We start from the raw sequence: 13,412 nt of genomic DNA, 5'->3' as shown, positions 1-13,412 counted from the left end.
TCCCATGTTGAATAATTACCAAATAAAGAGACGGGCGCTGGAAGCAGGAATCAAGAACAGAGTTTAATTCTCATGAGGAGAGCCAGTCATTTCGGACACGAAACACAGTGTCTTTCGGGAGGTGCTCTAACAAGTGAGCTGAGACTCTTGCTTTTATATCTTACAAAACACTTGATAGTACAATCAGGACAGTATGACGCAAAAGAAAGACATCCCTATAATCCTCGTGGTGATCCTACCCCACATACATTCACAATGGGGACCCTTGACCTGCTGATAAGAGGGGAGGGCAATCACGCAGCTGAGTGTTTCGTAGGATGTGTACGCCTGATCATAGCCCAGGGGGTGGGGTGGCTAAGACCAATAGAGGATCCTTTGAAGAGGAGTGACTTCATACAATAAGGGCAGTAAATGGTATCTCCTGGCTCAGGCGATGGCCTCGGACATGTGTGGTCAGCCGGACTCGGGGGAAGGGGTCATCAAAGGAGTGGTATTCATGCCGCGTGGACAATCGAGCGCGGAGGGAAGGCTTGTCAACAGAGGGGCATTCATGGAAGGGAAGGAGGTGTTGGTCAGGCGCGGCCGTGACTCTCAAGGACAGGGCCTTGCAGAAGAAGAGGGTTTATGACTTGCCCATGTGAGGAGAAGGGAGGGGTAGCCAGGGTGGACACAGGGACAGAGTCACACAGAGAGAGAGAGAGAGAGAGAGAGAGAGATCTGATGACCAGTACATGAGAGAGCGGGGGCAGCCAGGTGCAGCTGGGGAGGGCTACGTCAGCCAAGGCGAAGGATGCTTCTTCAAGGGGGAATGGGGGGTTTTGTGCGGGTCAAGCAGGAGAGTCGCCTTTCGCAGCGGGGTCGCACAGGGGGAAAGGGTTTCATGGCTTACGCATAAGAGAGGGGGTTTAGGATATGCGCAGGAGGGAAGCCGGGGGTTCCAATGGGTAAATAGGCCATGGTGCCTAGAATGGCTGTACATATGTATAGGGGTATGGGCTCTTACTGGCAGAGTGATATGGTCAATGGTCTACGGTATTCATGGTGCTCACAGAGAGAGAGAGGAGTGGGAGAAGAAGGGGAATGAATGCTGTCTATGTACATTATTTTCTTCAACTTTCACAGTCGCCCCTTTTTACATAACAGCAGTCATTTTTGCAATTGATGGGATTACAGGTAGACAGGCATCGTTGATGGATTAGCATTTTGTCGATACTAACATTTGGTGTTCAATCATAGACAGTCAAGGTGATGGGCAGAGTGCAGCACATAGGAAATTGCATTTTCGTTGTGTTCCTGACAATAAAAAAAACGCACTACATAGCATAAATCTTTCTAACTTAAAAATGTGACCAATGAACAGTTTTGACCAGGTAGTTGAGAGCGGAATTCAGTTCAATACACAAGATTTCTTCGTCACAGTGTCTTTTTATCATTGAGCCATCACTGGTAGGCTCTAGTCCGTGTACTTTCGTTGGCGCTGTTGAGCACCGGCGGTGGAGCTATAGGTCCAGCTCAGTCCTATCCTTTCGCGTTGCAGGGTGCGGTCAGTCCTCTGCTGTTAGACCACAGTCCTGTTCCCTAAACAATCCGGTTGGTGGCGCCTTATGCTCGGCACCCATAGTTCTATGGCAGCACCCTATTCCCAGTGGAATGCGGTTCTTTCCCTTGGCAAAAAGTCACGTGGAAAAGAGGGTGAGTGTGGTTCAAATAGTCGATAGGTGAGAGGGCGGAGTTGGGTCAGAGTTCCTGGGACACGCAAAAGGGACCAAGGGAGCAAAGGATAACAAGCAGGCAGGCCCATCCATCGGGCCCAAAGAAGGGGGACGGAGACTCCAGGCACACGTGGGTTAGCAGGCGGGGGGGCTTCGAGGCGGCCCATCGTTTTTCATTTTCCACGTTGAAATTGCGGTCTCGTCCCGTATCCTGTTGCTCTGCGGCTCCACCTTTGGTCGAGGTCACACGAGTCCCAAGATCCGCAGTCAGGCTGTACGTCACATCTGACCCATCTCCTTCGGTGATCGTGAATCTTTGAATAGGTACAAGACAAGGTTTTAGAGAAATGGCAGAAGAAGATATCTACGCATGTGAATTCCTCCCTCAATTCTACGCATTTGGGAGATACGCTCATTGGTCACAGTCAGAGGTCCTATTACCAAGCAGTGCATGTGTCAGCATTCCTACTGAGTTTATGGCAGGTTTATTCATTGTCCTGTTTATAACTCAAGTGAGGATAAATGAGATTCCCATCAACTAGGCGTTACATCATATTCAACATTACGGAGCATTTCCCTTCAGGACTGGCTAACATTTTCAGACAGGGCGGGGGTGCCATCATCGACAGTCAGGTAAAACAAGATTTTCTCGAGGGTCAACAGCTACTCATGGTCATCATGTTTATATCCGGGACAGCAACTGGGTTCTATCAAAATGGGGCGGGGATGCTTCGGGCGCTTACGCTTCGGTGCAAAAAGGGGGGTGGGGCAATCTGGGCATTGGGGGTCAATCTAGACGTTAGCGTTCGTCTCTGAAGAACAGACATAAGGTGCCATTGACATACAGTTCCCCTATAAATGGCCAGATTTGGGGGACTTTAGTCGTCCTACCTGTCCTTTCCTTCTCAGCCAATTCAAGTTCATTCATTTTGCAGAAAGGAGAGGCAGTAATATGGCGAGATACAGTCATTTTAGTTTTCGGTCAATTTCGCTGAACACCTTCGCGTTCAATATGTATCAAATCAGACTGGTACCGGTGGGGTACAGTTTTACCAAAAAGAGGGAGAGAAAATAGGGAGACTCTCATAGAGAGTGAGAGTCGTCCGCAATCTAAACGAGCCATTCGGTACACGTATGACATGTAGAGAGAGAGATAAGGGGGTGGAGAGAGAGAGACAGAGAGAGAGACGTGTACGAAAATAGGTCATTTAGTGCGCTCACAACACGGAACAGCAAAGGTCAGGTAACACGCAGATACAGACAGAGGGAAGACATAAATTCGTACATTACACACACACAAACTCAGACAGGGAAGACGGCACATGTATTACACATATACAAGACATTCACGACAAGACAGGAAACAATTGTTAGCCTACAAGATCTGTTTTTATATATATCCTACGTATCTTTACTATCCTATTTATCTACGTGCTTAGCTCTTTCTACCCTTCCCCCCTTTCCCTTCTCGCTTGTCACGCCTGCGAGCGTTCCCAATTACCAATACTCACACCTCGGTTGGTCGATCAGTAATTAACCTGGTCGTGCTAGTTACCCATGGTTGGATCTTAAACCATTTTTCTGTTTCCTCCTTTGGTGGGAAGTTCTCCAGGCTGAGGCAACGGCAAGTATTGATCGGGAGAACAGTCGGACAGCTTGGCTATATCTATAAGAGTGTGAGAAAGGGGATAGTGCATTTTGAACATCAGCAACATTTCTAACTTCCTAGACGGGTGGTGCCGTGGCAACCCTTACCCGTATAATTTTTCTTTGTCCTTTCCCTACCTAGTCAAACGTCCAGTTACATTATTTAACACGTCATTTCTAGTCAATATTTCGTCATTCAGTACCTGTCCAGTTTCTATGTCAGTCCATCCTCTCAGTCGCTATGTCCTAAGGAGGAACAGTCATGTTAAGCCTACGTCTTTTAAAAACTTATCGTTATAACGACTACACACATATTCCCTCTTTCCCTTTTTCGTCGGTGGTCCGACCGTCGCTCTTCCACACTTCAGCCGACGTTCTGACGTGACCTGCAGAAGGGAGGGAAAAGAAGGGGTGGGGCAGCATTCAAAGTACATCAGCATGTAGTAGTCCAAAAATGTTTTTACCTACCACCTACTCGACCTATCTCCGCGTACTGCATTTCTTTACCATCTCGGCGTTTAAGCCTAGAGGGACCAGTAATGTCAGATAGATGATCATTGACGATCTACATATCTACATGAGTTACTCGGTCGTAACCCTCTCTGTCGGGTGCAAGGGTGACGGCCAGGTGGCATTTCTGTGGTGTCGTTTTAAGGGTGTCTAAAACACTTTTCCTGGCTGCCTGCGATACATAATGTAGCTGCTAAATATCTGATCCCTTTTGATCTACATCCTTCATCATACTTATTCTTCGCTCACAGTAGTAGGGCATCCAAAACTCATTAATGCAACTGCTACAACCATGCTTTCTTTTTCAAAATACTTTTAATAAACGAAATTGGTGGCAGTTCATTGCATAAAGTGCAGCAGTGCAATAAAATCGTATTAAAATTTTCTTACAGAGCAAGCATGATGCATGTCAAGAATTCAGTTTTAATTAATTCATAAATTCATTATCCAATACTCATTCTTTATCTAAATTACACCAATTCATTTTCCAAATCATAATCAGTACCCACCCTAAGTCAGTTCATTATCCAAGCACATACTCAACATCCTTCATATCTACTTTCATTATCCAAAAACTGCATATAGATCTCGGGACAACAAGCTGCGCAATCAGGGTGCAACAAAGTGTATTCAAAACGTCTCATTTTGTGTCGGCGCCATTTTGGGAGGGGTCAGGCGAGTTCCAGCATAGTCAGAATGTCTCTAGTCTCGCATGGTTGGCCCAGAACCTTCCGTTGGCAGTTCAAAAAGTTTTGTGTTATGTGGTTAACAGTCTAACAATATGGACCATGAGTCAAAGAGTGGGAAGGGCGGCAACAATTTTCCTACCGGGTCATCCTGGTGTTCCTCCGGAACTGAACAAGTCTGTGCCGTGGCTGCATTTTAGCCATTTCCAATCCGAGGCTGGTGCCGGCAGGAGTTGCACCGATGTCGTGGTTCCCAGTGAGGGGGCGGGGGCGCCCATGAGGAGGGATCGGGGTGCCCCCCCGGCTCTCATAGAATCTTCAAGGTCGAGGAGAGAAGGCATGGAGCGTGTGCCCGTCCTGGGCAGAAGACCGCTTTTTGATGTTGACCCTCTTTAAGTAAGAGCATTGGGGTGTCGCTGGAAGCCTCCACCTGGAGGGAGGTGGGGGAGGCTCGTTCGCGTCACCTCCCCCTTCCAGCGACCCCGCGCCGTTCCTCGGCTCCGTCGCTTCGATATTGGCCGTGCTGGCTATTGAAGATGGGGGGGTGGTCGGCGGCTGTGGCAAGACAGCCCCCCCTTTTCTCTTGACATGTGGCGGGACTACCTGGAACTGTCCAGGCGTCGACATGTGGCGGCACTACCTGTAACTATCCAGGAATTTGACATGTGGCGGGACTACTTGGAAGCGCCGCCATTCTCGCTTTTGGCTTCGGCCTTCTTCGTGGGTCGGACCAGGCGAGAGACAGAAGGGGGGGGGTGGTCGGTGGCTGAGGCAAGACAGCCCCCCCCCCCCGTGGCCTGCAGGGCAGCAGAAGAGGAGAGAAGGAGATGTCTCTGTCATTCTTTGGACCGCCTGCCCAACATCATCTCCTCCTGACCGTGGCCAGGCGAGCCCCTCGTGCCTCGAGGCCTCACCTTCCGGATGGGCGTAACCGCGAGCCTGTTGCACTTCGGGAGCTTCCGGAATGGGGGTAGGTACCTATTGGATTGTTTCTATTTCATGTGACCGTTATTTGGGCGTGGCGGGCAATGAGGCAGGCATGTTGGGAGCAGGAACAGGCAGTGAAGCCTAGCTACCTCGTGGCTATTTTTGCTGCCAAACTTTTCGCCATTTTATATTTCTTATTATGAACTATTTCTAATGTTTCTTATTTTTAGTGAAGTCAAAAGCTCATCAGGGGGTTACTGACTTAGCCTGATTTCTATTTTTCTTTCTCTTCCTTAGCGTGTTTCGAGCTAAAGCTTTCTGTTAGTAGGGAACGGTGATCACTTCATATTTTTTATGTGTCCTTTTCACTAGGGGGTACTTCTGGACGGACCAGACGAGTTCCCTCCAATAAATGGTCCGGGGTGGAACGAGATTATCGATCAAAAGGGGAACATATATTCCTTCATTAGGGTATCATCCTGGACAGACCGAGCGATGTACTTCCATTTACTAGGGTAGCCTCCTGGACGGACCAGATGGTCTACTTCCACTAAATGGCCCATGAGCGGGGAGCATATGTCCTCCATAAGGGTAGTCTCCTGGGCGGACCATGCAAGCTACCCCCCAAATAACCAAACAGTGGGGAGTGGGTAGGACTGACGAATTCACAAAGGGGCATAACCTACCCTTTACTACTTGCAAAGACTAGATAGAATATTTCTATTCCACGTTATTTGCAGGCAGAAAATACCTCAAACGAAACAATTCCTGGAACAACAGTGTCCAGGCAACCAACCAATCAGTGGGGAGAAAAACAGGCATGACGGATTACAACGGGGACAAATGTCTGCATTACCTGCCCTTCGCTATCCAAAAAGGAAGACAGAATATTTCTACTCGTCTCAGTTTGTAGACAGGGAAGATCTCAAAGAACAACAATCGATTATTAATCGACTTCAAACAATCCAGTGGGGAGAAAAGTAGGCATGACGAATTACAACGGGGACAAAAAGTCTGCATTACCTACCCTTCTCTATCTGCAAAGAGGGACGACGTTCCTATTCGCCGCTGTTTGCAAACAGAGAATGTCTCGTTCTCAGAAGAGAACCAATATGTCAAGTAGCCTTCAAAGCTAAATGAACCAATACCAACAATATCAGTATACAAATACCGATTCCAATACAAACAATCAATCAATCAGGTGGATAGAGCCACCCTACCAATCAGGCGTAAAAACACCCTACTTAATCTTACCCGGACCGGACCATACGGATAGTTCTTCGACTCCCTTCTCCAGCGCCCGATCGTTCTCTTACTCCATGTAGCATTCCTATGGGATTCCAGTCAGGACAATAGGTCACTCAAGAGAGGTCAGTTCAGAATTGGTGAAGTTCTTTCGATTGGCAGCCGGGCGAGGGCCCTCTCAAGGCAGGCATACCCCGATCATTTAGATGTTCACTTCTTCGTCTGGATCTCTCTTATCGGACCCTATGTCACTGATGGGCCCCACGTTGGGACGCCAATTGTGGAAAATGAGCCCATAATTCTATCGATGCCCAGGCCGCTGGCGCAAACCGCCTCTTAGTTCCCATGTTGAATAATTACCAAATAAAGAGACAGGCGCTGGAGGCAGGAATCAAGAACAGAGTTTAATTCTCATGAGGAGAGCCAGTCATTTCGGACACGAAACACAGTGTCTTTCGGGAGGTGCTCTAACAAGTGAGCTGAGACTCTTGCTTTTATATCTTACAAAACACTTGATAGTACAATCAGGACAGTATGACGCAAAAGAAAGACATCCCTATAATCCTCGTGGTGATCCTACCCCACATACATTCACAATGGGGACCCTTGACCTGCTGATAAGAGGGGAGGACAATCACGCAGCTGAGTGTTTCGTAGGATGTGTACGCCTGATCATAGCCCAGGGGGTGGGGTGGCTAAGACCAATAGAGGATCCTTTGAAGAGGAGTGACTTCATACAATAAGGGCAGTAAATGGTATCTCCTGGCTCAGGCGATGGCCTCGGACATGTGTGGTCAGCCGGACAACTTTCACAAACCCTCTTCTTCTGCAAAACCCTGTCCTTGAGAGCCACGGCCGCGCCTGACCAACACCTCCTTCCCTTCCATGAATGCCCCTCTGTTGACAAGCCTTCCCTCCGCGCTCGATTGTCCACGCAGCATGAATACCACTCCTTTGATGACCCCTTCCCCCGAGCCCGGCTGACCACACATGTCCGAGGCCATCGCCTAAGCCAGGAGATACCATTTACTGCCCTTATTGTATGAAGTCACTCCTCTTCAAAGGACCCACTATTGATCCTGGCCACCCCACCCCCTGGGCTATGATCAGGCGCACACATCCTAAACTGTTGGCGGAACACTCAGCTGCGTGATTGCCCTCCCCTCTTATCAGCAGGTCAAGGGTCCCTATTGTGAACATATGTGGGGTAGGATTGACACGAGGATTATGGGGATGTCTTTTTCTTTGCGTCACACTGTCCTGATTGTACTATCAAGTGTTTTGTAAGGTATAAAAGAAAGAGTCTCAGCTCACTTGTTAGAGCACCTCCCGAAAGACACTGTGTTTCGTGTCCGAAATGACTGGCTCTCCTCATGAGAATTAAACTCTGTTCTTGATTCCTGCTTCCAGCGCCCGTCTCTTTATTTGGTAACTATTCAACATGGGAACTAAGAGGCGGTTTGCGCCAGCGGCCTGGGCATCGATAGAATTATGGGCTCATGTTCCACAGGGCTGGCATTTCCATAGCATGAAGGTTTCATAGCAGAAGAGTGGCCTGAGCAGAAGACTCTGGGTCACAGATGGACTTGTGTTAAAGCTAGAAGAATGAGATGGCCTGCTCAGACTGACTTTTACACAGTATTGAGATGTTCAGAGTAAATCTGGCATCATGTGATGAGCTGCCAAGGCCAGAGGTGGAGGGCTCAGAATGAGTTACCTCCCTGATGCCAAGAGTGTGTGTGCACTATTATGAACACATCATGGACAGTGTCAAAGAAGACACATCTGGTTCCTGGAAGCTTTTATTTATTCCAGAATCCTATCTGCGTTGACTGGGCAGTGATACTAAAGGTACTTATACGGATTCAAGGGCCAGGCGAACTTAAAGCCTGAACTCCTACCCATGTGTAGAGTTATGTAGAGCTCAAAGCAGCTAACAGAGCTTGATCTCTACTATACATTGTACTGAACACATATTTTAACTCATTCAGATGTAGTTTCCTGTGTTAACAGAATACAAGAACTCACGTTGTCACAGATTAATTTAGAAGTTTATAATTTAAAAGATGCCTTTACATCAACAGCAAAATAATGATCAGCCAAGTGGGTCGACTCACCTATGCGTGACCAGGCATTTGGGACATCTCTGCTAACCTGGTAAACCAAAGATGGACAAGGTTGAGGCATTTATCAGCATGACCTGAGAGTGCTTAAATGCGTATTATGTCAAAGCTGCAGAGAGGCGCTATACACGCAGATTTCTGTCATGGCAAACTTCATAGGCCGGATGGGCTGCTTCTCTGTCAGCAGTATCTCTGGTCCGGTCCTTTGTGTTATGTCACCCTAGCTTGAGTCAGAGAGCTGGACCATAGAACATTTGAGTCATTGTCTCTTCCATGTGGGAAGAAAGGAGATTCGATCCAAGAGCCAGGGATTAGGGATGGGTGCAAGGCTGCTTGGTAATAGTCACCATCAGGGTCTGCCATTCCAGAGAGCATGTAAGCTGGATGTTTGTGAAGCTCAAGGCCAAAGAAGTGAGTCACCCACTTAATTTGAGCCAGTGCTTTCTGGTGCTCAGGACTGGCAATTAATTGGGTTCTGGTGCTTGGCTCCGACACCTAATTGTTAACACCATACTTGGAACACTCCACCACATGGTGGTGCTGCTCATCTAATTTAGAGATGAGCAGAACAACTGTTGTTTGTGACTACAATATACATTAAACGTGCCCATACCTGCCTCCCAAGCAATTCCTTTAGCTTTGGGGACCTGGACTAATCTGAACTGTCACATTTACATGCGAGAGAGATGGTTAGTAGTTTTTTTGGCAGCGATGACAAGGGTGATGGGTGGTGCAGGCTGCAGTGGCCTACTGGTCAGAGCCCTGGCACTTGATATTTTACAAATTAAGCACTGGAGTCACCGTTAGTGTGGGAGACAGATCATAGCGAAAGGGATGCACTGCAGGCAGCCAGGCCATCACAGGTCACAGTGGAAGACTGCCTGATCTTGGTGTAAATACATCGTTTGGGCAAGCGTCACTTTCCCTTCCCCATCCAACAATGCCATTTCACTGGGACTAAGGGTGCCTCTAGGCCAGTATATTGCCAATATCCTTGTTTTTTTAATATTAAAGGAAAGAGTAAAATTATTAGATCCAACAAAAGCTGGTATTTACCTCCAAATAAAGTATATACTTTAAACAGCAAGAATCAGTCACTTTGAATGCATTTTAAAAATGTCCTAGCTATTACGAAATCATTATTTAAGCATGATGACAAAAAATAGCAAAATTATAAAAAATACAGAGGATCTTAGCTTAGGTCTTATTCAAGTAGCAGTTCCTGGGCTTTCTAGGATCTGTTGTGTCTCTCAGAATCGTAGTAATCCTAATTGGGCGGAACATTTGTAATGCTACTCCACCTCTCCTGCACATGGCACCTCAAATACTCTAAAAACACAGGAAATGTGAAGTAACATTTCAGTACTGCCCAACATCAATGCTCACATCCATCTCGAACTACTTTGAAGCATATGTCATTTATTCTGTCCGACAACTGAACTTTTCCTAATTAAGTTCATTGTTTTAGTTTTTCTAGTTATTTAGTCAGACTTTAATTTGAGTAGGTGTTTGCTGGTGCTGAGCACTGGCGCATATTTCTCAACACCAGTACGTTTGACAGTTCACCAAAAGGTGGCACTGTCTTTTTAATTTTAGGATGAGAATAACACCAGAGCGTTTGATAGTCAAAATGTATTACAAATTAATAATGCCTGCCACCCAGGCCACTCTTATAGCTTTTGGAGGCCTGAGGAAGTCTGATTTGTCACACTTCAAACAGTGTGATGATTAGTAGCTGTGTTAGTACTGGGACTGGCAATGCTGACAGGAGCAGTGAGTGATGCAAGCTGCAGTGACCTCCTAAGAATGGCCCTGGAACTCACTTAAAAAACAAAACAAATTAAGCACTGTATTTAGGTTTTGCTTGACATCACACCTGCAAGCAATACCTATTGGGGCATATTACCAATGCTAAGCGACATTTGTCGCTAACGATGCTTAGCAACAAATTTTTTAATGCTAAGCATCGCCAGAAATTATCGCAGATAAACCTTGTTATTATCAAGGTTTATCGCAAAAGCGATAAAAATCGGCCGCAATGCATGAATATCGCTGAAAAATCAGCGATATTCATGCATTACCGAGCTAATGCTCTTAGCCATGTTATCCACCTCCCATTGGATAACATGGCTAAGAACAGCTCAGGGCAGGTGTTAGCTTTTGGAGATATTCGCGCTTAGCGCGAATATTTCCAAATCCTTGATAATAGGAGAAATGTTGTTTAACAACATTTCTCCTATTATTTTTCTCTGGAACGCCCCCTTTGCATCTCATTAGAGATGCAAGGGGAAGCATAGAGAAAAAGGATGCTAACATGCAAATTTGCGTGTTAGCACCCTGTTGCTGATAGGGAGATAATTTTATCTCCGCTTTCTTGGCTTTTAAAGCCAAAAAAGCGGAGATAAATCCCTTGATAATATGCCCCATTGTTACCAATTTTTAATATATACAGAGGACTTTCCGCCCAAAGGAGTATTTCTATTTCACCTTATGCTATTACCTGTTTGGTGTATAACTTTGTCTCCTTTAGAAAGCTTGCACTGCAAGGCATGAGGAACTAGTTTACATTTCATAAGTACACTGAATCATCACACATTCATTTCTTTATCTCACAGCTGCGCTTTATAGAGAAATCGGTCTTTTAATTTTTTTCCCTGCAGCAGGCCTATACATATTGTAGTCTAGTGTATTCAGGTGCTGCACGGGCAGGTTTAATAAATGTTCAAAAGAAGCATTCAATAGTTCATCTTCAAAGTCATAAATCACATGATTGTGACGGCCAGTGATTGCTTTGGGTGTGCCTGTAACATCATTTCCGCTACTCTATGAACTAGGCAACATAACACCAATACAGAGGAGTGGACAATTGTTTGTTCCATCAGTTTTTGGATCTTGACCCTTTTGGTGGATCTTACATGGTGATGGGTATACAGGACGAGTCTTGTGCACTGCACATGTGAAAAATTACCATGAGGAATATTGAACTGAAGGTCATAACAACAAAATACATTGCAATGTGTAGGGGATATGCTATGTTGTCATGTGCAACATATATATCTAAATAGATATATGTATATATTTATATCTTTCTATCTATATAGATATATAGATGTGTATAAATATAGATAGATAGATAGATAGATAGATAGATAGATAGATAGATAGATAGATAGATAGATAGATAGATAGATAGATAGATAGATAGATAGATAGATAGATAGATAGATAGATAGATAGATAGATAGATAGATATTCACTGAAAAAATAGAATTTAAAAAACTTAGAAATTCGATGAAAAAAACAAAGACTACAGGGACCTTGAAGTTAAGCTCAGATTTTACTCCCATAAAACCAGTAAAATACAGCAGTTACAGTTACCTGAACTAACTATGACTTATGCCCCCACAATGCCCTCACATATTACATCAACCATGGCATGGTCAGTGATGTCACTGATGACATTATTCACCGAACTGCTCACACACCCACTCATATCCCTAGAGAACCTCTCATACACCCCCTCGCGCAACCACTCACATACCCATTTACAAACCCATACAAGTACTCATACAACCACTTACTCATCCACAGAGCCACTCACACACCCAGGCATACAGCCACTGACACATCCACTCACCCAACCATACAGCTACTCATACAACCAGTCACTCACCCATATAGCCACTCACACAGCCACACACGCACCCATACATCTACTCACACACCCACTTATTCACCTACACAGTCACTCACACACCCACTAACTCCCCCATATAGTCTCTCAACACAGCCTCTCACTCACCCATACAAGTACTCACACACTAACTCACACAACCACTTACATACTCTCACACATTCTATACAAGCACTCCCACATCTGCACACTCATCCATGCAGCCATTCCCGCAGACACTCACTCTCCAATACAGCCACTCATACCAACTCACTTTATAGAACACCCACTTAAAGAGCCACTCACTCACCCATCCAGCCACTTACACACCCAGTCACTCATTCATACAGCCCTTCAGACACTCACTCACTCACTCACTCACCTATACTGTCATTCACGCACCCACTCACCCACCCATACAGGCATTCAAACAACCACTCTCACACGCATACAGCCACTCAGACAGACCCCCATGCACACACTGATATATATATATACACAGTTACACAGCTACTCACATAACATATGTTAGAAGTAGTGTACTCATTAGTAGTGCACCTATTATATTAATTAAACTTTTGTAGTAGCTTAGCATATATGTTTAACAATCATAAACTCTTAGAAAACACTTACACCCACTGGATGATGTAATCTGTGATGTCATTTGAGATGTCATCAGTGATGTCACTGACCATCTCATGAGTGATGTAATATGTAAGGTCATAAGCATTGCATTGCCGGACATAAATTGTAGTTTGCTCAGGTAACTATAACTGCTGAATTTCACTGGTTTTGTACTAGTGAAATCTGAGCCTAAGGTTTTTTTAAATTCTATTTCCTAACTATAACATCCCTATAACCGCTGGGTTTTTTCAGTGAATTTCTAAGG

This window comes from Lissotriton vulgaris, chromosome 4_1, assembly GCF_964263255.1.
Source record: "Lissotriton vulgaris chromosome 4_1, aLisVul1.2, whole genome shotgun sequence".
In the NCBI taxonomy this organism is placed as follows: Eukaryota; Metazoa; Chordata; class Amphibia; order Caudata; family Salamandridae; genus Lissotriton; species Lissotriton vulgaris.
The sequence above is the reverse complement of the archived record's forward strand: the minus strand, read 5'-3'. Positions refer to the sequence as shown.